This window comes from Rhamphochromis longiceps, linkage group LG23, assembly GCF_057381845.1.
Source record: "Rhamphochromis longiceps isolate RC_006_pf linkage group LG23, R_longiceps_female_GT1.1, whole genome shotgun sequence".
Lineage (NCBI taxonomy): Eukaryota > Metazoa > Chordata > Actinopteri > Cichliformes > Cichlidae > Rhamphochromis > Rhamphochromis longiceps.
In genome coordinates this window covers 29,624,394-29,649,330 of record NC_140578.1, presented here as the reverse complement: position 1 = coordinate 29,649,330, position 24,937 = coordinate 29,624,394, and the positions used below count along the sequence as shown (strand labels likewise).

The 24,937-nt window shown below is 38.7% G+C and overlaps 1 protein-coding gene across 2 annotated transcripts in view; it reads right to left on the bottom strand.

Moving 5' to 3' along the window:
• Nucleotides 1-24,937, bottom strand: part of ncam2a (neural cell adhesion molecule 2a) — a 473,690-nt gene that overhangs the window by 287,304 nt on the left and 161,449 nt on the right. Inside the window, exon 1 of one of the 2 annotated variants that reach the window (XM_085397464.1) lies at nucleotides 8,244-8,357. The exons of the other annotated variant lie outside the window; for it this stretch is intronic. The gene's annotated coding sequence lies outside the window, so the exon portion shown is untranslated. Of the gene's footprint in view, nucleotides 1-8,243; nucleotides 8,358-24,937 lie in introns of those variants that run through there. 2 annotated transcript variants of the gene reach the window in all.

Below are 24,937 nucleotides of genomic sequence, written 5' to 3'. Positions count from 1 at the left end.
TTGTTGTTTCAGCAACATTAAATTTAAAAACTGTACTTTTGAGTTAAAATATATATTTATAATTTTAATAAATGAGAAATTAAAAAGGCATTTTTTTGTATCGAAAGAATATTGAACCGTGACACCAAAGTATGGAACCGAACCGAACCGTGAATTTTGTGTATCGTCGCACCCCTAATGTTATATATATATATATATATATATATATATATATTCTGCAAAACCTGTGATTAACTAGGGCAAAAGAACATGGATTTGCCAATTTGGGGTTAATGTTTTATATGGGTTTTTTTAAACATTGGGGACGCATCATATTTTTTACAGAAATGTAAGAAAATTCAATAAATGAAAGAAAACCCATTTGTTAGTTGGAAAACTGTACAAACCACATTGCAAACTATTTTTGGATGTTTTGATTTTGGATCTGCAGAGCTGCTGTGAACTGAAGGGACTGACTTGATGTAAATGCAGCAGTAAAGCTGCTTAAATGTCACCGAATGGAAAGCTGACAGTGGGAACAATGAGTCAGGTAATTTCATGGATATCTGGCTTCGCTCTCTCCACTAAAACTCATAGCACTATAGTAAAACAAAGTTCACTGGACTGTTCTGACAGCTCAGACAAACATTACATTAGCAGTCTGAGTCCACTTTGAATTTACTGTCGCTGGAATGTGTCAATGCGATCTTCCCTTCAAATTAAATGTCCTGTTAAAATTCAGAGCTTTTTTTTATGTTCCACACACACTGATTTACCTTAAAACATCACTCTGACACCATTCTCATAAACCTATAGCATGTTTTGCTTTAACTCCTTTCACATGATGAGAATTGTCCTGAAAGGTCGTCTTTTATAACTTTCCGAAGACTTTTGGTTCCAAAATAACACAGAACTCAAAATTATCCCACTGTGGTCTCATGCCATGGCTCTTTTTCATTTTCATCACCATTATTTCACCGAGGTGTTCACAAAACGACAGCAATCATGGGACAAATTCATCTCACATTACTTTCCAATAAGCTCAGAGTACAGGCTGACACCGAACACGGATTCTTGAGGGACAGATGTTATTACACCGTGTCATCTGGATCGGGATGGGAAGAATCGGGCCTTGGGGTCGGACGGCAGTCAGGAGGAATTTATATCTTTTCTATCACAGTTATTTTACATGCTACATCTGTCTCAAGGAAGGGCAGCGATGTCTGATTGTCTCGTCAACATAAATCTAGTAAATCAGTTAAATGTGGGCTTGTCTTCACGGGCTGGGGCTTTATTAAAGTTAACATTTCAATATGTTAATATCATGCTTTAGCAAAAGCTGCTTCATTGTTATCAAGGGAGCAAATTACTCTGGATCACAACAGAACTGGAAGTAAAACTGATGGAATTATTATGCACACAGGAACAAAAGATTACTACTGTGTGAGCCACAATAGTTTGGGTAATTTTACTACTTTCACTTTCAGGATTTAAAAACGTTTATTTGCAAGCATGATAACTGTTAAAATTTTAGTCTCAATTCTAAAACTTTGGAAATCACATTAGGCCAGATGGAGCACAGATATCGCTGCCACATTCATGTTTAATACTTTGCAATTATCCGCTTGTGAGATGACTATTTGTCAAATTATGCACATTATAAATCAGGCTATTAAGAGTACAACCTCCTGTTCTCTTGTTGCTTCCTCTGGCCTCACTAATTTCTACTCTGCTGCCATGCAAATTCAGTGCCATTGTCAAAAAATAGTAGACAATAATTTCTTAAACCTATAGTCAAAGCAATGCTTACATAAGCCTGGCCTACACTGTTAAAGCTAACCTACCCTAATATCAACAAAATCATTGTAGCACACTGTTTAAATAACATAAAGCTAATTACACATTTTTATATTTATGTCAGGAATAGATTTCATTGATTCATTGATTTTTTTTTGTACAGTCAAATATCTCAAACTATATTATCTCTTTCACATTTTAAAAAAATCATAATGTTGGAAATTATAAGTAGCTTAGTGTGGTAACCAGCCTTGTTAGTAGACTCTATTGTTCCTTTTTTAAAAGGGATGAAGTTGTTGTCTTCAAAGTGAATCCCCACATTTCCACACAGTAATGGAACGATGACCGGAGTGCTGTACATGAAAAGTATACAGCTCCAAGAAAAGTGACACAAAGATCCAGAATAATTGAATACAATACTCAACATTAAAATAAATTAATAAATAAATATAAATAAAAACAATTAATACAATAAAAGCAGACAATAAAATGCAGTCGTCTATGAAAATGCCACACTGAAGCCAAATGCCAAGATCTAAATTTATTATGTATACTGTCTGAGCTGCAGGGGTGTGGAGAGGTAGATTATTTCATATAGCTGGTGCTACTGCTGTAAAAGTTCTTCTCTTTAAATTTGGTTTCAGGTTTGCGTAAGAGCATCTGGTTAGATCATGTTAGAGCTCTTACAGGTACGCAAACGTAAGTGCACGTAAGTACGTAATCCATTATATGCAGGGGTTTCAGATTTGGTATGCAAAATAACAACTACTAATTGTTGATCTCAGTAAGGTTTTCAAATTCATGAGTTGAAAAAAAATTCACCCTGTAGTCATTCTAATATTTTGTTGTTGTTGTTTTCAAAACAAGGATTTCAAAGTTACAAAAGACTAAATTGTTGTGGAGGAAACCCTAAAGATAACAGTATTATGTGAGTCTAGTACCGACCAGATTGATTGTTTTAGAAACTTGGGTGGATGTACAAATTTTAACTGGTCTTGTTTACTGTGTGAAACTTGAGTCTATGGATGCACATACACCTTTTACATTTTCAGTATGTGCGCGCTCTTTGCCTTTGTATCCCAGTGTTTAACATCCAGTATTTGGATCATTCAAGTGCCACTAGTTTATTTTTCAGTGTCTAACATCCAGAAGCACAGCTCCTGCCACCATTGTTGGGCCACAGTATTTGCTGGTACTGCAATTTTCATTTAAAGGGGAAGTATAACAGAAAACATGAAAACAATCGTTTTACCACAGGCCTGATCACTTGATCGTGGTTACATCATCAATAAAAATAAAATCCATTATTCTGATATATTTCTATTTAAGTTGATGGAAAATGGAACATCATAGGAGTTCAGTTTCAGAATTGTAACAAGCCAACATTATACAAACCTGACAGCAATTAGTTAAAAATGTTTGTGAAGTTTTACTCTACTTTCTTTGAATATTTATGATGTTGATTTGATTTTTAAGTTCATTTTAACTAATATTCTGAAGCACTTGAAGCACAGTATCTAAATTATATTCAAGATTTAATTCAACAATACTGTATTAACATACACATAGTGAATTAGCATTCCTTAAATAAAGGCATAGCAACATGAATCAATCACGTTAACTTCTTCCTGTGTGAAAGACTTACTCTAAAACCAGGATGGTACAGGTTTTATTGTAACCTCAACCAGAACTTTTGTGGGGTCTTTGTTAACCTCACACGAAAATCATAATTAAATAATATAAACAGATTCAAAATAATACAAAATAAGTCAAAAGTTGAGAAAAATTACAACATGTATTTAAACCAAGTTCACTTGATATTTTCAGTTAACTGTTTCTACAGAGCAGGTTTGACCTTATTTCTGATTCATATTTTAAACCTACGAAACATAAATGACTATATATTGACTTTCACCACACTGTACTTTTTCCTTGTTGTGAAAATGTTGTTGTGGCTGAAATACAGAACAAACCCATGTTTAAACTTACCATAAATTAGTGATATTTCCAAGTTTCCTTTCTCAGTTTTTAAGACAATCAGGATAGGGTGTCATCATTGTGCTGAGTGAAACTGAATCATCACATACTATCCCTCAATCTGATGAACAGCAGCTCATGATACATGATACAAATGAACCAGAGCAGCTGTTCCTGTTTAACAATGACCTTTCAATCTCTATTATTGCACATGCTGACAACAGGAGACACAATGCAAAAACTATTCCCCAAAAAGCTGTTCCACTCAATAAACCAGTTTGAAAATTAGTATTAAATTTGGAAACTACCTGTATTTACCAAGCCATTAGAGGAAGCATAGTGTAAGAGCCCGGAGGGAACACAGGGAGACACAAAATGAAATACTCAAGCTCGGTTTTAAAGGCAACGTTAGAAGGGCAAGCCTCTTATAGTAACATAATTTCATGCCTGAAGGTTCAGAAGTGCCCGCAAAGGTACACTATGCTTATTCATAGTGTTTAAAAAGGTGTACTGCAATTATCATAATATGATACTAAGTACCACAGGTAGAAAAATGGATAACAATCACCCAAACTCACTGGTGTCCAGAATACAATGCGAGCCCAGCTTCGTGAGCCTGCTTTGCTCGTCAGCCCGTGAAAAACCCACATGCCAAATATAAAAACATGTGAGTTGATGCTTTTTGGTTTTAGCACCGACTCCACTTCTTGACAGGATAGAGCAGAGGATGTAAGCCCCACTTCAAAGTGCGACGTAAGGGGTACAAGCTTTACATTCAGTTAATCTGACCTGTGGGCAGTGCTTTAGCCACTAGCTCTAATGTTAATCCTTTTACTGTGCTGCTCTTCTCTCCGGCCCCCGCACTGCACTACACAGTCCACTGATCCTGGTGTCAAAGGATGCTGAACCCCTGAGACGTTTTAAGTCAGCTTCTTATTGTTTCCAAAACAAAATCAAATACAGACTCTCTTGTGTCCTTCCAGATACAATCAGGGTAGGAATTCACAAAAAGGGGCTCTATCTTGAAAATTGACTGGACTGGAGATGGTTTACCACGAACTACAGGCACTTCACATGCGCTACAGGGTGTCAGCACACTGCCTCTTTCTGCTAATTGCTGAGTGTGAAAAGCAGCCATGGAAAGCCAGCTGGAGAACGTCTGGCTGGGTTGACCTCATCAGCCTCCACCGCTTTTTTTTTAAATCTATTTTTTTCCAAAATAAAAAATTGATTTTTAACAGCCTTTGCTGTCATCACATCCTAACTGGTGATTTTACTTAGTTTTTAGTTTTCCGGTTGTTGTTGTTTTTTGTTTTTCAATATAGCGTTACCAGCACATGTGAAGACTAACTTATGCAAGATGCCATATTTGTGTGAAAAACATTTAGCAAAACAGTCTTTTCACTAAATATGAGAGAATCTCAGGCTATGAATTAAAGATGGACTTAGTCACAGTGACACCAGAACTGATAGTAGCAGTATCTTGTGATACAATACTTCTAAATACTATACTAATAATATACTAACTATACTAATACACTAATCCAGACAAAAAAATTACTAGTGCATTAAATCATCTGCAACAGTATTGATACCTCCTCCAACTAGCACACAACATCACATAGCCCCACTGCAGACAGACAGTCCCACAACCTGTTCACTTGGGAGCACCTGAATACAATGAACAATGATGCAGAAACCTTGTGAATCATATTAAAGACTAAAACCCCAGTGTTATGAAGGATTTTGTGAGGTCAGTAAAGTTCATATTTCAACAGTTATCAAAACTGTTAACCTGGCTGGCACAAACTTTAAAAAGATAGCTAATTAGCGAATAGCCACTTTAAGGGAGCGGCTAACAAGTGTGGCTAACTGTTTAAAAAAATATGTCATGTTTCTCTTAAACATACTGATTAAAGGTGAATAAAGCCAATGAACACCTAAGCAGAAACTTTTCCTGGGTACTGCCATCAAGTTTGCATTGTCATGACACTAAAATTTCAAAGAGCATTGTCATCCTTTGGTTTAAGGCATCTTTGAGTTGAGCTTTTCGACCATTACAGTTCTGCTTTTTCATGATGAAATGTCATGAGTTAAGGGTAGGAATTAAAAAAACTCAAAAGGCAGCCATGCCCTAAAGTATAGCAACCTTTGCTAAAATTTTCTACTAAACACAGGACAGTGTACACACTGGAAGCTCTGAAGCTGATGACTGGTTGCTTAAAGACCAGGCTCCCGTCGCCCAAGTGACCTTTCTAATGTATTTGCTACTCGATCATATGTCAGTCAATGGTATTTTTCACTGTCATTTGTAGTTGCTTCAGTCGCTCACTTGGAAGTAAGAAAGGGTTATGTTCTGCTCCGCCCACTTCCTATCGCCCATGGCTATTTTGCCCAAAGTCACTTAAATTCATGGAATGTGATTCGTTTTCTATGTTCACTGTGGATTGCTTCCAGCGTGTATGTAGCTTTACTTACAAATGAACACCATGGTTTTTGGCCATAACTGAATATATGTAGCACCTACTAATATCTATTTCTTTCTTACATTTCTTTATTTACGCTCTGTACAGCACTTGGGTCAACTTAAGTTGTTTTTTTAAATGTGCTTTGTAAATAAATTTGAGTTGAGTTGTATTAAAAAAAAATAAACTGACTTCTTTTTGCAAACTTGGAACTCACCCCTTCCTTGCCATTGTTTATCGATAATCTGTGCTAGGAGACTGGCTAGACATTACTAACCTGACTTTGACTAAGTTAAAAAGAAAAAAAAGAACAACACACTGTTCTTTCCTTTAAACATAAAAAAATATTTCATTACATTACAATCCAGCTCATCCACCTAAGCACGTAGAAAACTCTATGCAGTGGTATTGACATGGTTCAACAGTATTTATGTGTAATCCCTGAAGCTTTGCAGATGATAAAGCTACCCACCAGCTCAGTTGTAGCTACTGGCTCAATGCTTACACATGAATGTTTTATAATTTCACAGGAGCTTTAAGGCCTGATATTCCACTGTATCATCTTCAGTGCTCTAAGTGCCCTCATTTCCTGAAGGGTTTGGGATTTCTTTTAATGCACTGTACAAGCCTAGAGTTGTAGTATCTATGATCCTTATGTCTCCCCCTCTTACACACACAAAGACGAATGAACACAGCACTAATATGGCCTGGCATTTGCTGTAAACATTTATCTGCTTTCATAGCGATCGCTGTGGCTGCCGTGACAACCTGCAATAGACATCAAAGACAGTGGCGAAGCAGGTCATGAGAGTCTCAGCGAAGGATTCATTCCTAGTAATAGCCACACACACTCTAAAGCCTCAATTGCACATGCCTACACACACTCCCACCCTTTGAATATTAATGTGGCTACTTGCTGGATGTCAGTTTACATCATGTGAAAGAAGCCACTGACGCAAGTGCAGGGAGGTGCACACACTTGTTTAGCGCAATGACTTTTATTACAGGAATTAGAGCTTGCCATAGGTATTAAAGGTACTGCGCTGCAGTGGTTTGAATCATATCTATCTAATAGACTACAATTTGTTTTAATGTAAATGGAAAATTATCTTTACACACTGAGGGTAATTATGTTCCACAGGGTTCTGTGCTAGGGCCAATTCTGTTTACATTATGTTACATGCTTTCCTTTAGGCAGTGTCATTAGAAGACAACCATCTTTATCTATCCATGAAGCCAGGTAAGACAGACCAATCAGTTAAACTGTAGGAATGTCTAAAAGACATAAAGACCTGGATGGAAGCTAATTTTCTGTTTCTAAATTCAGATAAAACTGAGGTTATTGTACTCAGCCTTAAAAACTCTTAGAAATGCCATAACTAACCAGATACTTACTCTGGGTGGCATTACACTGTTCTCCAGTAACACCGTGAGGAACCTTGGAGTAGTTGTTAACAAGGATGTCCTTCAATGTGCATATTAAACAAATATGTAGATATTGTGTATTTCTTCCATCTGAGCAACATCTCTAAAATTAGAAATATCCTGTCTCAGAATGATGCTGAAAAAACTAGTTCATGCATTTATTACTACCAGGCTGGACTACTGTAATTCATTATTATCAGGATGTCCTAAAACTCCATGAAAAGCCTTCAGTTGATCCAAAATGCTGCAGCAAGAGTACTGACAGGAACTGGAAAGAGAGAGCATATTCTCCTATCTTGGCTTCTTTTCTCTGGCTCCCTGTTAAATCCAGAATCAAATTTAAAATCCTTCTCCTCACATACAAGGTCTTGAATAATCAGGCCCCATCATATCTTAATGACCCAAAAGTACCATATCACCCCATTAGAGATTTTCGCCCTCAGACTGTGGGCTTACTTGTGGTTCCTAGAAAAGTAGAATATGAGGCAGAGCCTTCAGCTTTCAGGCCCTCTTCGGTTTGGATTCGGGAGACAGACACCCTCTCTACTTTTAAGATTAGGCTTAAAGCTTTTCTTTTTGATAAAGCATGAAACTACTCACCGCAGACTGAAGCACTAGCTGAGGGGAGGGGAGAGGCGCGTTTCCGTGGGAAGTGTTATCCATTTTTGTTTAGAGACAGCAGAGCTAATAGCAGCTAATGAGGTAACAGTTAGCTCTTGTGTTGCAATGGGATCTGGGCAGTGTGACACCCGATAAAATTGCAGGGGACAGGAAGTTGTTAGTTGCAAACGAGGGGGTGTGAAGTGTGAAATGGACAACTCTATACATGAACTACATCCAACTGTGCAGTCTGTGGAGAAAGACGGCAGAAGTGTTGCTGAAGGGTGACAAATTAAGGGACAAAAACAACATTTTCCCAGTAACAATGAACAGTTAGTGCCAACCTTTACACAGTAGATTAGAGTAAGTTGCCACAATGAAAGTTTTTAGTGATTTTGCAACAGCCCAATATTTGTTGCCTTAAAAATCGGATATATCAGACAATATTGTTTTTCTTTCAAGTACAGAAAACATAAACAGACCAGTGGCGTGTCTAGAAAATTTTTGTTGGGGGGCCAGGTAGGGGCACAGATTTGGAGAAGGGTGGCAGATGTAATTGGCAGATAATGTTAAAAACAATTCTACCAACCGTTAACCATAATTCAATAACCCTGTAAACCTAATAACCGAATTTGCTTTTAACTCTTATTAGCATGAGATTTTAACCTCTACAGTGCAAAGTTTTTAGATACTGCGTTGATAACGTACAAGAGATACAATCAGTCAGTGTTTATTCAGCAGTCAAGGACATCAATATTTGCATAGTATTTTTACTGACATGTAGTGCACATGTTTTGGGCAAAAACATTTTTGAATATTAAAATACGAACATTTTTAACATACAATTGGCAAATTAGCCAATGCCAATGCAAAACCAATGCCTGTTAAAAAAAGAAGAAGATAATCTTCTCACAAACTGGTGTTTGATTTTGAAACAGGAAAAAAGTGGGGAAACAAATGAAAAGACTAACATTTGAATAAAACCTGAAAGCAAGTAAATACTTTATATGCTGCCTTATGGTAAACTTTGGTAATATGGATGTATAAACAGTGTTGGGAAGGTTACTTTTAAAATGTATTCCATTACAGAATACAGAATACATGCCCCAAAATGTATTCTGTAACGTATTCAGTTACGTTACTCAATGACAGTAACGTATTCTGAATACTTTGGATTACTTAATATATTATCATGCTTTTTACAACAATGTGAATGTACTATTGCTGTGTGATTTATTACTATTACTGAAGGTCCGCGACTCCGAACTGTAGTAAAGGGACCTCTGACTAATACGGCGGGGTCCCTGTCGGCTAGTAGCCGAAAAATAGCTTTACTTTGTTGTGTGGGTCAACTTTTCTTGCGAGAGACAGAGAGAGGCGTTGAAAGGCTGCTCCAACGGAACTTATTGTTTTCGGAGGAAAACACGAACACGGTGTACAGTCGAGTCTTAATAGCTTACTTACAACTGGGCTCGTCAGGCACTCTTCTTGGCTGCAGTGGTTATTATTATATTTACATGCTTCCAGCTCCCGTTTTTCCTCGATGACAACTCGTACCTTTCCACTCCCCTTTTTCTCCCTCCTCGCTCACAGACCCATAACGTGTATGACAGTCCATTCTCCCTGCAACACGGACTACACTGCCCATGATGCTACATTCTTAAGAGCTATGCTTGTAGCATTCTGCCTGTTAGCTTAGCACAACAACAACAACGAAAAGGCGCTCTCTCACCCAGGAAACACACAGTCGCAGAGAGAGAGAGAGCATCGCCCTGTAACCATGGCAACCGTAACGCTGCCGCCTGGAACAACAGAATGTAGCTGTCAAACAAAACCCAAACAGTCCTGACCCGCGACAAAATGAAACAGGAAAGTACCGCAGTGTAATCCATTTATTTCAACAAAGTAACTGTATTCTAAATACCACCTTTTTAAACGGTAACTGTAACGGAATACAGTTACTCATATTTTGTATTTTAAATACGTAACGGCGGTACATGTATTCCGTTACTCCCCAACACTGTGTATAAAGAACAACACTGGCTGATGATGAAATACAGTCAGCTGGCATGGTGACACTGCCAGTATTAATCTGCAGGGCTGGACTGGGACAAAAAAATCGGGCATTTTGACTACAGACCGGCCCACCAGGTATTAAAGCCATAAAGCCTTTGAATGAAAACAAACGCTGTTGTGACAGTGATTTACACTGTCTTTTTGGTATATGTATGATTTCTATACATTTTACGTCAGATAAAAACTTTGTTAGCAAGATTCAGATAATTATTTAATAAAAGCTAAATATTTGAATTGAGAATAAAAAAGAAAAGTATTTCTTTGTGCCCCCCTCTCCCTGTTAATGCCCTACCTGGCCCCCTGGCAACACTTTGCTAGACCCACCCCTGCACAGTTACCAGCTGTCAGCTACTTAGAAAAGGATCCTGGTGTTATTTGTCTCTCAGAAACAGTTCATAACTTCCCTTCAACTCATTCATGTCACCTAAAAGGTAAACCTGTTTCTCCATCACAGATCTGATGATTCAGTAAGGACATCTCCTGGTTTCATCTTCATGTTTCCCTCTCACCACATATCCAAACCGACATCATGACCAGCAGCTTTATAGCTGTGGCTCCAGCAAACATCGGCTGATACTAGAAATTAATATTAAATAAATTCTAACAACAGCTGATCAAGCTTAAACGCGCTGCTGTTGTTTAAACATCCGCTGGTTTCCTGTTTCTGGGGCAAAGTGGGCGATAAACAAACAAGAGAGACGATCAGCTGATCATTGATCAGTTTCATGATTGAAGTAGCAATAGAAGAGAGAGGGGAGATAAGAGAAGAGGCAGCTGTAAAGACAGAATAACTCCAGCTTTGTGTCTTTTTCCATTCTAGCTAAAGTACGGGACAAACTGCGTCTCTTCTCAGCTCAATACGAAATGCCTAATATTTTCTCTGAATGAGGGACCATTCCATTTTTTTAAGGAGCTGTTGGCAACTCTACTAACTAACCTTATGAATAAAATAAAGTTCACTATCAGTAACATCATAGCAACCGAACAGCTGTATAGAAACTCCTCATGCTAGCTCGGGCAGTATGAGTTATTGTAACTGACTGTAAAAAGTCAGCACAACGAAAATAAACTGCACCTAAACTTGGTTTATATCTGACCCAGATAGACTGCAGGTGATAACTTCTTACCTGAAGTTCAGTTCACCTGACACTCGGACCGGCGGCCACCTCGGGTCTCTCCTCCTGCCTCACCTTCCCTCATCCACCTGTTGCCTCTGTGGAAGCTCCGCCATAGCCACCACCAAACAACTGAGTTATTTTTACACATCGGCCAGCATCTGGCCAATCCACCACCTCTCATTGTTCATGCCGTTACAAAAAATAAATAAATAAGTCATCAGCCCACCGTGCAAATGTCCGATGGCTAGTCCAGCTATGTTAACTTGTTAACCTTTCGCCGAAAAAATGTTTTCTGCGGTGCCGTCTTTCATGCTTGGCTCTCCTACCTTTGCTAACATGATGCAGAAGCCGGTGCTGCATTCACTTACCCTCGGATATCTGAGCTTCACTGTGAAACCATAATCGTACATTTGATATTTCATTAAATTTTATTGTTTTAGCTTCGGGGTGGCACCTGGGGTGGCCAGTCTGGTTGGGGGGGTGGCCTGTGCCCCCCCAGGCCACCCCGCTGGACACGCCACTGAAACAGACTTCCCTAATATTTGTCATCTAGTTATTTATGACTTCTTGCTAATATAATATGGCAATGTAGTTAAAAGTAATCTTATGTCATTGGCACAAAAAGCCGCGAATTATTCATTTGTGCTCTGCTTGACTATCTTTGGATCAACTGGTTGTTGTGTTTGTGGGACACTATGCAACATCAGGGTTAGATTGATTTAAAATGAACTGCAACAATCAAAAAATGCCCCTTAAAGTCATTAAGAACAGAAAAGAGTTGAAATAAATGAAAAGTAAAAACTAAACTAACATCAAATAATGTGTTAGCATTCCTGGCTAATTGCCGTAGATTAATGCGATCGTGCTTGAAATGTCTTCAAGAAGCTTGAAGTACTCCAGCTGCTTTCTTTCCAAGCTCCTTAGACCTCCATGACCTGGATGACTGAACATGACCTACACAGATACTGCTGCACAATTTCTCCTTCATTCAGATCTCCTCACTCTCTTCTTTTGCCCTTTTTCCTACCCCTCAACCCCAACAGGTTGTGGCAGATCTGCCCCTCCCTGAACCTGGTTCTGCTGGAAGTTTCTTCCTGTTAAAAGTTTTTCCTTCCCACTGTCAACAAGCACTTGCTCATATGGGGTCAGTGGGCAGGTCGTCTGATTGCCAGCAGTTTATCTGTATTATTGTGGTGTCTTTATGTTACAATATGAAGCACTTTATTGTTGTTGTGCTTTATAAACAACTGAATTGAATTGAAAAAGTAGGCCTAAATTCAGTTGCACTATTAACTTTTCTTTATTGTATCTGACTTATTAGTAATTTTCATTTTACATGGCCAGTTCAACTCACATTATTGTAACCTGTGTATGTGCCATGTGAGAATTAAGTATGAAGTGTAGCTACAGTAACTAAACAGGCGTGAAGGCTGAATCGGCTGGTTGGGCCATTTCATACATAACAAAGCACCTGTTATGTGTTATTTCTTTCTCCTTCACGTCATCTCCACATATCACTGCCAGCTTTTAGCCTATCACCACCTCACCCATGTGCTCTTTGGTTTCCTAAGGAGGCGGCACGTGCTGCAGCCTGACTGCCCTGAAAAGCAGTCCTATTATAAACAACCAGTGACATTTCCTTAGCATAGACCTGGCATTTAGTGTGATAGATTTATTGACATTTGCTGTTTTATTTTTTTCCCCATCTTATAGTACTGGCTCACTGCAGCTCTTTAAAAAACCATGCACACACCGCAATTCAAATCCTCCACTGCAACCTACTCCATGTCCCTTCACTCTGATTCTGTGTGTTGTTTTGACAAACGGCAATGTTGTGCGGCTGTGAGGCGAGGGCAAGTGGGGGGGCTTACAATCCTGCACATCAGCATGCAAAGGAGACTTGCCCGTGCCGCTACGTGCATACTGAGATGCTGCGGCTCCTGCGACTGCCACTGTGCAAGTTTATAGATATTTCAAAACCATAGACTCATAATTACAGCATATTTTGATTATCACGGAAGCATAAAGCCATAATGGAAGTTGTATTTCATAGAACGGGCCAGCTTGAATAGTAATAAGCAGTGAATCTAATGGCCTCTGAAGAGGACACACAGAGTCCATTAATTAGTTTCCTCGCTCTGTAACTTGAAATAAAGAGGCGCAAAGGGGAGATGCAAGGCACTGATAGCTACTGTGGCAGAATAAGCCAAACAGCATCCATCTAGGTTTGGGCAGTACCTCTCTGCATGCGTGTTCGAGCGTTGCACAAGGTTGGTGTTTAGAAGGGGAGATGCCCTTAATGAGAGAGCTGCAGGCACAGACATACACACACATGCGAAGCATCTTCTATCAGTGTTGCTGTCTCACCTCATTTTGCTCCTTGCTCCTTCTGTCTCTGTTTATTTGGCACCAGCTACCCCAAATCGGTCCCTGTGTAAAACGTCCAATCGTGCCTGCTTTCTCTTCCAGCTTCCTGGCTCAAATTAAAGCAACACCTGGTAGTTTTACAGCGTTTACTACTGTATTTTACTATGCTGTATTTCTTCCATCAGGTCAGTGCCAAGTTATGGGGATGGAAGTTTCTACATTGGACCTTGGGTGATTTTAAAAGAAAAATGGCTTGCATTGCTTCAGACAACTCCCCCCCCCAAAAAAAACCAACAACAAACAAACAAAAGGTTCTCTCTGCCTTGCTGTGATCTAGCCGAGCTCAGTGAGTAAAGATTGTATACTAAAAAAAATTGCCAACATTCAGATCAGATACACACTTTTGTCTCAACATAATGATGAGTGCCAAGCAAGGAAGAAAATACAGTCTCAGAAAACACCACCAATTCTTCGCTAATAAGTCTCTTTCACAGCTTCTCCTCTTTATTTTTGAATTAAAAATAGTCCCTGACTGTTTAAACTACAAAAAAAAAAAAAAATCACATTAGATCTGTGAAATATAGAGTGAGGCAGAGCCAAGGGGAAGGTATCCAACGCAGAGGCAGAGGGCAACACGACTGGAGCTTCTCCTTGTTTTCAGTCCAAGTCTCATCTGGCAATTTGGGATTTTCAGTAGCTTTACATGATATCGCCACTCGAAGACAATTTTAAATATAAGGTCATTTTTCTTGTCCCAGTTGGAAGACCTAATAACTCTGCAATGCTAACAGGTATTTGAAGGTTAAAGGACACTGGAAGCAATGTACCACAGACCGTGTAAAGGACAACTGGCCCCCCGAGTGCAGAAGAAGCTTTGTTCTGCAGTAATAATATAGGCCTGGACCAGAAGACGGAGCAAATAGCAGGTGGAGGACGTAGCGAGAGAGACAGTAAAAAGTAAATTGGGACATGTTGAAGGATGGCGAGCCAACAAACCCAGGAATGGTGCGCAAATAAAATGGAGGAAAATTAAAGACAGAAGGTAAACAGGAGCAAATTGCTGACAATTAAACAAAAGATCTGCGGGACAAACACAAAGAGAGGAAGCAGGAGAAGGGAGGTGGGCAGGAGGCAAGGCAAAGATAATATAAGAAACAGGTCAGTGAACACTGCCCCTTTCCCCTCTTACCCTGCCCTGTCTGCCACAGGCAGTAATGCTGAGCTCTGTATTCCTCTTCCTCCTGTCTTCACTTGTTTAACTGTTCCCCCCATTTCCCTTCCAATTTCTTTATTTCCCCTTCCCAACTGTCCTCTCACCTCCCCCTTCATGAACTGTGAATAGCAAAGAAGTTACATCCTGGCAGCTTGCCTATCCCTGCCTACCAAACTGCTTCTTCTGTGCCAAATTTCATACAGCCTAAGGAATATGTCCACACACCAAGGTCAAATAGCGCCCGGGCAGGCCGTATATCACTGCCAACAGTAAACACCTGCAGAGCTCAAATCAAACCTCTTCTTCTTTATAGAGAATACATTCTGATCATCTCACTCAAGTGATAATCTGACAATACTGACAATATACTCACACACAACAAGATATTAAAGTACAATCTTTGGATATATAACAAAAAAGGCTGAAAATCCTCACTTAGCTTAAAGTGTAACTAACAAATGTTCTGCATAATTGTTGGCAAATGGCTCCTGTCCCCAGAGAAATTAAGTAGGTTGAGAACAGCGTGGCTAACTGTAAATACTAAATATGTATAATGATATCTGTGGCTCTCAGAGCGCTTACATTCATGAAGATTTCAATTTGCAAGAAAAGAAAAATATGGAATATTTTTCATAGGTTTAAACAACAGATTTTATATAAAAAGAACATCAACTACTGGTATAAGAATCCTACTGTGAAGCCGCTGTTTAAGTATTCTGGTCATAACAATCTTTTTCTTTTTAAATCCCTGAACCATACCCCGCTTTATTGCCTCTTTTACACTAAATGTTACCATAATTAACCAAATGAGCATTATCTCAGAGTAAATAAGACTTGTCACTTGCGGCCAAGATCATAAACACATTAGGAAAATGTTCACTGTATACTTAGAAGTAGACTTATGTTCTTACTGACTTATATAGAGTCTGACAACTTTTTGATACAGAAGCAATCGGCCCCTGCTGGCCATTAGAAAGAATCCAGGCTTAATGAGCTTCACGAAACCAATGACGGTCAGGACAGGAACTTAATGACCCAGATGACATGTTGTGGTTGCTGAGAATAAATACTATGAAAAGGATTTCCACATTGTCATTTCTTGGGTGATAACTTCACACTGAGATTCTGACAAAAGAAAAGTGTAAAGCATCTAAAAAGCACAGACAGATAAAATATGTTGTAAATGTAATTTGGTTGCAGACCGCCCTCAGGAGATTGTGTTAAATGACACATGCGTCCTCGCAGATAGAGGTCAATATTCTAGCATAACTAATGGCACCATTGTTTGTACAAAGGGAAACATACAGCACCGTAACGATGGCCTCACATCAAGCTCCAAATTGTGCCCCAACCATCGGCTTCCTTTGCCTTCTATGGCGACCGCTGCCAATGACCGTCACATCTACTTTAGCAGCTAATGGAAACCAAATCACGAGCACGAAATGGTTACAACTGACCAGCCTTTCACCCAATCCTCTCTGACGCTAACACAGAGCTCCCCCACGTGAGTCATTCTAACATCGTTTTCACATCTGCTGCCAGTGTGTTGCGGTACTCCTCCCATATTCGACACACTAAATTGCCCTTCATTACAGTTCGGGGAGATTTTGAACAGGTGTTGTGCGAATGTTTGATCCCAATTTGAAAACGACATTTTTCTCTCACCGAGGGGGTGTGAGTTGGATTTTTGTCTAACATGCAGGCAAATGGTCATTAAAACAAACAAAGAAAACATAACAAAACAAAAAAAACCAATACTGATCCCACATTCGATATCTCAAATCATTGTCTGCCTTGTAGAGATGAGTTGACTTTTTTTTTTTAAACCACAAATATGAATCCTGAACAAAACATATTGATTGGATACTTTTAGAGGCAGTGTGGGGACAGGGGATGGGTTTTTATTTAAAACAAGCATGGGACTAGGGTTGTTAAAGTTGATTAGTATCGATTCTCAGATACTGATCAATGTTAAAAATGACTATTAGACAGATTAGATACTCATTTTCAACAGGATTCATATCAGCAGTCATGTCTGACAGTCACTTGACACATAACTTTATACAGCACATCTGCAGACAGGCAGGAACACAGCAGCTTGCAATAGCAGCTAAAGTAGTTAACATTCATTCAGCAACACTTTAAGAGGAATTACAGAAGGTCAGTTACCCTCCCATTTCAACAACACTGAAATATCAAACAGTTATTATAAATGTTAACCTGGCTGGCACGCATGTTAATGTTAACTGCTTAACTATTAGTAATTACCCACAAACCCAAGCTTCAGGGGGTCACAAGCTAGCGTACTCCTAGTGCTGGTCCCAGTCCTGGATAATCATGTCTAGGAGCAGCCAAAGGGGTTTAGACCATTACAAACTGGCTGATAATCGAAAGCTGAGGTGTATTGGTCTGATCTCTGGATACCTAAACTGTCATTAGGGACTGTGAGATAAAATGTTGGACCAAACACACATGCAGAATTGCAATCCTGGGGTTTGGTTGATTACAGCTACAGTAAGTAGAGAAAAGGGCTCCTCTCTTTAAAGAAAAAAAAAAAAGTGTTTCCCCATTGTCTACAATTATATTGCTCCATCATTTCACTCAGCTAACACCTTGCTTATTGTTGACAATACATTTTGCTATCAAACTCCAATGTATAAAACTTTAAAGGTATCTCAGTTTCAAAGATAAATTTCTTTATTCCCTACTGCTTTGGCCCAGTATCAGTGGAGGAAGGATGTGTTTGTCCTGATGAATTAAAAAAAATAATTGCGTTGAGATAAATGTTAAATAATCCTCCAGCAAACTCCGCTAAGCACAGGTTTATCGGTGGCTATCATAAACACTTGTAATAACTGCCCTTCATCTGGGGACAAAAATTGCCTCATGAGCTGCTAGGCGTATTCTCAAAAGCTTCCCTCTATCTTTAAGCGTTTCTGTTCACAAACCATCACTTATCCTTATCTTCTCTTTTAGGAAAGCGAGTGCTCACTCCCCTGGGGTGGACAGGTTTCTCTGTCAGGTGGGATGGTAGATGGTATTTATCTTGTCATCTGGGATGGACAGGGGATTTATTTAACGCGTTAAGAATGGTAGGATGGATGGAGGTTGTCGGTTGTTAAGGATGTTTGTCTCATGACCAGTTCATAAACACCAAGGTAGGATATCTGCATCAAGGATGGGCTATTTAGCAATTTTATGTCTTAATGGTTAAGGATAAAAAATTTCAGCCGTCTATGGGCTGCATTTCAATATTGAACTGAATACATTGATATTTTCAAAGATACTTGTTGATAAAGCTTTTGGTTTGCTGTTAACTATAATGGATTGGATTTATATAGCGCTTTTCAAGGCACCCAAAGCGCTTTACAATGCCACTATTCATTCACTCTCACATTCACACACTGGTGGAGGCAAGCTACAGTTGTAGCCACAGCTGCCCTGGGGCAGACTGACAGAAGCGAGGCTGCCATATCGCGCCATCGGCCCCTCTGGCCCACACCAGTAGGCGGCAGGGTAAAGTGTCTTGCCCAAAACTATCTCCCATCTTCACACTGTACAGAGTTTTCATGAAAAGGCTTCAGCTTTCCTAACTTTCTTTGTCTAATTTTGATCAATTATCTGGAAAATTAAATCAAATTCATAGTGTCAGAAACCAGCCACTGCAAAGAGAAATGTAAGGTTGCTAGATTTAGAAACTAACAAATTATCAGCAAATACTAAAGTAAAAAGACAATCTTGGATATTTCTCTAAATTTTCTCAGCTCAGAATTCAGTTTTATATCTCAAAATGTTTCAAATAATATAAAAAATACTCAGCAAATCGCCAGTGGTCTTCTTTACTATTTCACAAACCAGTAATTCTGTTTTCTGTTGTGCAACCACAACATAGGATTTGAAAGTGAAAGAACGATATAGCATAGTTATACAAACTCCAATACGATTGCGTCCAATACAAACTCATGTTTGCTCTTTTTGGGGTTTGATGTACTCCTGTGAGAAATAGCTAGTTTGTAGGAAAATAATTTTCAGAGTCAGCTCATCTAAGTTCCTGTGAGAAAAATGGTGAGGAAAATGGACCTTTATAGATACTGCACAAAATACCAAAACTGTAAACTGCATCTAGGACAGAATCAGCTTAATAATACTGCGAACGCAACATTGGTTCATTTTAAGTACCTTCTATATTTATAGCATGATTGCTTCCTCTATTAGCTTGCTGTTAGCATGCTGAGTGTTGTTAAAGATGGGTGTACATCTTTAACAACACTCTGAGCTGCACTGATGAGTAGGCAGACTTTAAAGCAATGTCACCGTCATGTTTTGATAGATTTCTGTCAGTGTGTATGACTGTAGTATAAGGTTTATATTGTTACTTGGCAATTATGTGTTCAGGTTGTGTTAGAGAATAGTACACAAGTGATGTAACAACTATTGTATCAAATTACATTCCCCACGTAATAAGTAAGGTATTGAATGTAATTTTACTTTTTTTTTCTTTTTTTAAAAGTAACAAATAATGTGTACCTAGTCATTGCTAAATAATTACTCATTTATTTACAGCACAAGGAACAGTCATGTTAAGTAAGAGATCCCCCAAACATCGCCAGTTATTCCTAATGATCGTCACGAATCCAATCCCCTAACAATACAATGATCATACAATTCCACAAACTGCTGTTTACATGAAAATATTGATTGGAGCAGCTTTAAATACCACATTTACATAATTATCCATTAAATTCCTAACTAGTTTTCCAGAGAAGCATGTCTTGATTACAGGTTCTCCCCCTCCCTTCCACTTGTCCTTCTGTCTGCATGGCACTGACATTTAACTTTCTCTTAAGAACGGCAAGATGCATCTGGAGAGTGTACACAAAAAGGTGACTGCAGTTTAAAATCAGGTCAATGCTATGGACAGCAGTTTGCTGTTGGAATGGTATAAATTCATATGAGCATCTGTCTACCCAGAGAAGTGCTGCAATATAAATGCTGTACATCACAGTGGCTTTACAAAAGGATATAACAGAGGTATGTATTTTCCTCTCTGCAGGAGACACAAAAACAGACAACAATTTCACAGCAATTTAAACAGGCACAATATACCAACAGAGCAGAGGATGTCAACGTAAAACCACAAAGTAAAATGGATAGAACTCAAAAGACAGAGGAGCTGAAAATCCAATAATGGCGTCTGCATTTGTTGATGTTCCTCCAATCTCGCCAAGTGCCGTGTCAATGACGGGGTCACGGATGCCACGACTGGCTGCAAGTTATTTTGGGCTTTGCACCAATCAAGCGCCCAGCACTCTGACCCCTTGTATTTCCAAAGCCTGCTGAGTATCGATCAGACCACCCGCCACTCCAGGTGTCCTTCTTCTCATCCACTGAGTCATTTGTGTGCAGCAATGAACCCCCCCAGCAAAGTGAAAGTGAAAATTGTCCCCTGCATTCTCTGGTTCCAGGTGGGTGCCCTTTTGTTGTGGCATTTTGAGGTTACATATCTTACTTTCCCATTTTTTGGCCTTTGATTGTTTTCTGGAGGTGCTGCTGATTGTGAAAGAACAATCTGTCTGTCTGCCTTTTCCCCCCCTTCTTTTATATTGTGATGTATGTGCTGCAGCTGCTACAGAGCAAAAAAAGATTTTCTATAAACAAACATCAGGATGGAGAGTTTTTGGGGAATTTAACATGTACATCATTAAATATATAAGCCTCAATCTTATCTTTTGTTTTCCTGTATCATTCAATACTTAATTTCTGAACAACATCATGTACAAAGCTTTGGTCAAATCACGTGTACATACAAATGTTAAGCTTTTAAAAAAAAAAAAAAAAAAAAAAAAGCTTGGTAACACGAATGCAAAGTTCTGTTCTTCAAAAACTCTGAATGTATTGACACAACTTGATTTCACTGTTGAAGTAGTGCTTTACATCCAAAAAGTCAACAGTTAATTGGCATAATGTTGTTACATTGTCTGTGCATGCGTGCTAATGTCTTGTAGACAGTTGGCTGTCTACAAGACAGCCAAGAATAAAGTGCCACTGTATTCTTTATTTCAAAGCCTTTTATACATTGCAATATTAAAAAAATATTAAATATTAAAAAATGACATTACCCTAACGCCATCATTTTTGTGTTGTCATTGCACATAAATGGATATCTAAAATAATCCTATTCCATATGTATTTTCATTTGGGATACAAGAAATTACATCCATAATAATCTTTTTCTTTTTGCACACTTAGTGTTGAGTCACAGAGAGACCAGTTGAGCCCAGTGGTGCACAGAAGGAAACAGACAAACAAACTGAAATTAGGAATGGTTCATCAGTTCTTACAACATAATCCGGTGATATTTCCATATTTTTTCTTTTTGTCACTAAATCCCATAAACAGAAAACAATGAAGTGACTTAAGTATTATGTGGAAGCTAAAGACTGACATGCTGCAGCTTATCCCTCTTTAGCATTTCCCACTATTGTTCTGCATATATATGTGTAATAAAGCAAATACGATACATTTTTATAAATGTAAGTATGCAAAAACAAACACATTGAGTGGCAAAGACACAAATACAAAATGCCTCTAAGTATATATGTGGAATTTTGCATCTTAGTCAAAATTTAATATACTATTTCTTTTTACAACTTTACAATTGTAAAATTTGCAATTATACATTTTTTTTTACTGGATTTTTGCAGTAAAAATATCATTTTGTTTAAAGAGCTTGCACATACTGGTAAAATTACAGAAACATTAAAAAGGACCAATATTGTTAATTTACAGAAGCTGTGGAAAAACCTTACATTAGGTGATGTAAGGTTTACCTTAAACCTTAAACCTGGAATGATTACTAGCAACCTGGCATCACCATCATCCATCATTCCAGGCAGGTAATCCGTTAATACATTCACCACCCTGTTATTTGCAATCAGCGGTATCCTTAACTCATGTCTCATGTCTTAGCTTACCACCCACTTCATATCAGCAGCTTATATTTTGAGTGTCCTCATGTCCTACATGTAACTGAGTTTTGATAGTCTCAGGTCACTGCTAGTCACTTCCTGGGTGGACATCGCTTTACTTGGACCACTGCAGGTAAATTACTCCGTCCTCAGACACAAATTTTACTGTGAAACATGTGCAATATTATGCAAAACTGTATCCACCAAATATGGGGACTCATCACAAACTCAAAGCCAACTTTGTTTTAAGAAATTTCTCTCGGTCTAAAGTCTGAAGTTGCAGTACATTAAGTTGCCAGTGTCTGTGGAAAGAAACAACCCATTAGCAACGATTTCATCAAAAACACAAAAGAGCGAATGATCTGTTTAAAACAGCGCTCTTTTGATTCCAAGTCAATCATTAATAAGTGCAGTAATTGCTCCGTTACTCTCTTGAATTCTGAGCAGCCTTTTCTTGACAATCCATGGCAACATATCCATTACCACTGGCTGCTTCACAGTACAAGTCACCCAGCTGAGCGCTTCTAAAGCGAGGTAATGACAGCAGGACATTCTGTTTTCATTAGGAGTACTTAATGCTCTGACAAGCTACTAAGAGGGTGAACAGTGAGGCTGATATCAAAGTGTATTACACGCATGCACGCACTGTTTTTCCTGTGAATCCCTTTTTGTTGAATGGCTACAGCAAGACAAATGAAACTATAAATAGTATCAGAATGGTATTTTTCTTTTTTGGTTTCCATGAAAATATCTCTGACTGAAAAGATCTGACAAAAACAAAATCATTAACGTCCCTCTGTTCATTTTATATACGCCGAATAATCAGAACACAAAGTAAACAGGCTCTTGTCTTGTTAGATTACTACATCGCCTGCCCTCTGCTTTTTCTTGCACGACTGACAGGAGAAAGAAGACGCTGTGTAACCTCTGAGAGCTAATCGCTTATTTGTAGACAGACCACTGATTTAGGTAGCTTTGCTATATCATTAAGAAAACCTTTAATAAATTTTTAGCGGATCCATTCCTTTAGCTGATTTGAGTGTTGCTAAACAATTTTCCAGCCGCACCTTTCCACCCACTGACACTTCAGTTATAAAAGCCCATTTTCTTAATTCTGAACTAATGTTTCCTGCACTCCACGAAAAGAACTGTATTTTTTTTGTTGCTACTTATGATGTACAACAGATTTCTGAGGACTCCTCAGGAACCTTGCGCAAATTAAATAAGAAAAAACAGAAGGTTGCTAGTTTAAAAGACAATATAGTGCATTTGTGTGTGCGTGAGCAGTGGCAGCAGTTTCACAGCAGCCTCGCTCAGAGTAGTACGTTTCCACCTACACACTGCTTGTGAAATGAATAGTATCTGCAGGCTATTATGGCAAAGAAAGGAGAAGGATGTGAAGTTGTGAGAGTAACAGACAATGAGAAGACATACAAGGGTGAGGAAAGAGTGTGGGTGAAGAGTCTATGGCGCAAAGGACATAACAAAAGTGTGTGCACCAAGAGAGTGATTTTTTGTTTCGTTTCAGTTCTCCAGATGTCTCCTGGCTTCTAGGCACGGGTTTCCAAACATACCTAGAGCCCAGTTGTATTCTGGTCTCTAGGTATTTTCAGGGACATGCTGCATACGAGGTAATTTGAATCTGGATCCCTCCTTTAGTACTCTAAATCCTCAGCAATGGAAGACTTTGCTTTCTCTTCCGTCTGATTGCCACCTAGCAAGTCCCCATCTAGTCATTAAGCTCTCATGTGCTCTGTCTTATTCTGTCCTACACGACGGCAGACAACCACACATACACACTCATGTGCACGCATTGCTCTTTAGCAGGGTTTCATCCTTAATCCCCCCTCTCTTAATGCTTGTTTTCCAACTGTAAGCCCATGTGGTGTGCCTGGGATTCTGCTGGCCCAGTCTCCCCTGTAGATATCATAGCTAAGCTTAGCTGAAAGAAGAAGTGACAGAGCGAGCGACAGTACCACAGAGAGCAAAGATGAGAGAGGGGCCAAGCATTGCCACAGGCTGGCGAGCAGGTTAAATAATGAGAGGAGGGGAGAAGGTATCACAAGAGTGTGTTTGGCTACTGATACCTCAGTAATGCCCTTGCAATCCTGCCTGACTTGTAGTACGCAGTCCCGGTGGTGTTGCTGTAGAAATCTCCTAAATCCACAGTATTTTGTATCCAAGTCACATTACAAACATTTGACTTTGCAAGTCATCAATATCTGTGGTATGGCTTAATCAGTGCTATGTGTGAACCCAGGGATACGGAGCATTTTAGATGCACTGATAATCTCAGCTGCTCTGGGATGATGAATGAACAATGAGTGGCAATTCAAAAAACATGATAGGTGCAATTAACCAAACAAAATGCATATCACTGTGTGGCTAATTTAACATAATTTTTCCAGTGTGATTTTCAGATTTCACATTGTGTTCATATTTAGTCTATTATATTTTTCTTTATGGTGAAAGCAGAGCTTCCTTCTCAACCATAAAGCGAAACCATTCTTGGTGAAATAGCGGTAGCGCTGATCTCAGAGTGGCAATATCCTCAAAATGAAAACTATAATCTTTAGAAATTCTTGTTGCTTCTTGCCTAAAATTATGTTAGTGTTTTCATTTTACCTTTGTTTTGAGGTCAACTGTGAAATTTTTCAAAGAATTGATAAGTAAAGTAAAAGAAATTTGTAAAAAAAAAAAAATCTATACCGTTCATATAAATAATAAACACAGGATAGGGGTCTACTGTTTTTGTAAGCTTGTCATTTTTCATGTTTCTATCTGGTTTTGTCATCGTCCTAAGGATTTGTATATTCGACTTTTAACAAATCTTGAGTCACTTCTTATTTCTTCAAGTCTTGCTAAGAAAATGAAAAATAGATCCAGCTGTTTACTGAAAGATGTGCAAACATACATGATAAATACATAAATATACAAGGAAAAACGGAGTTT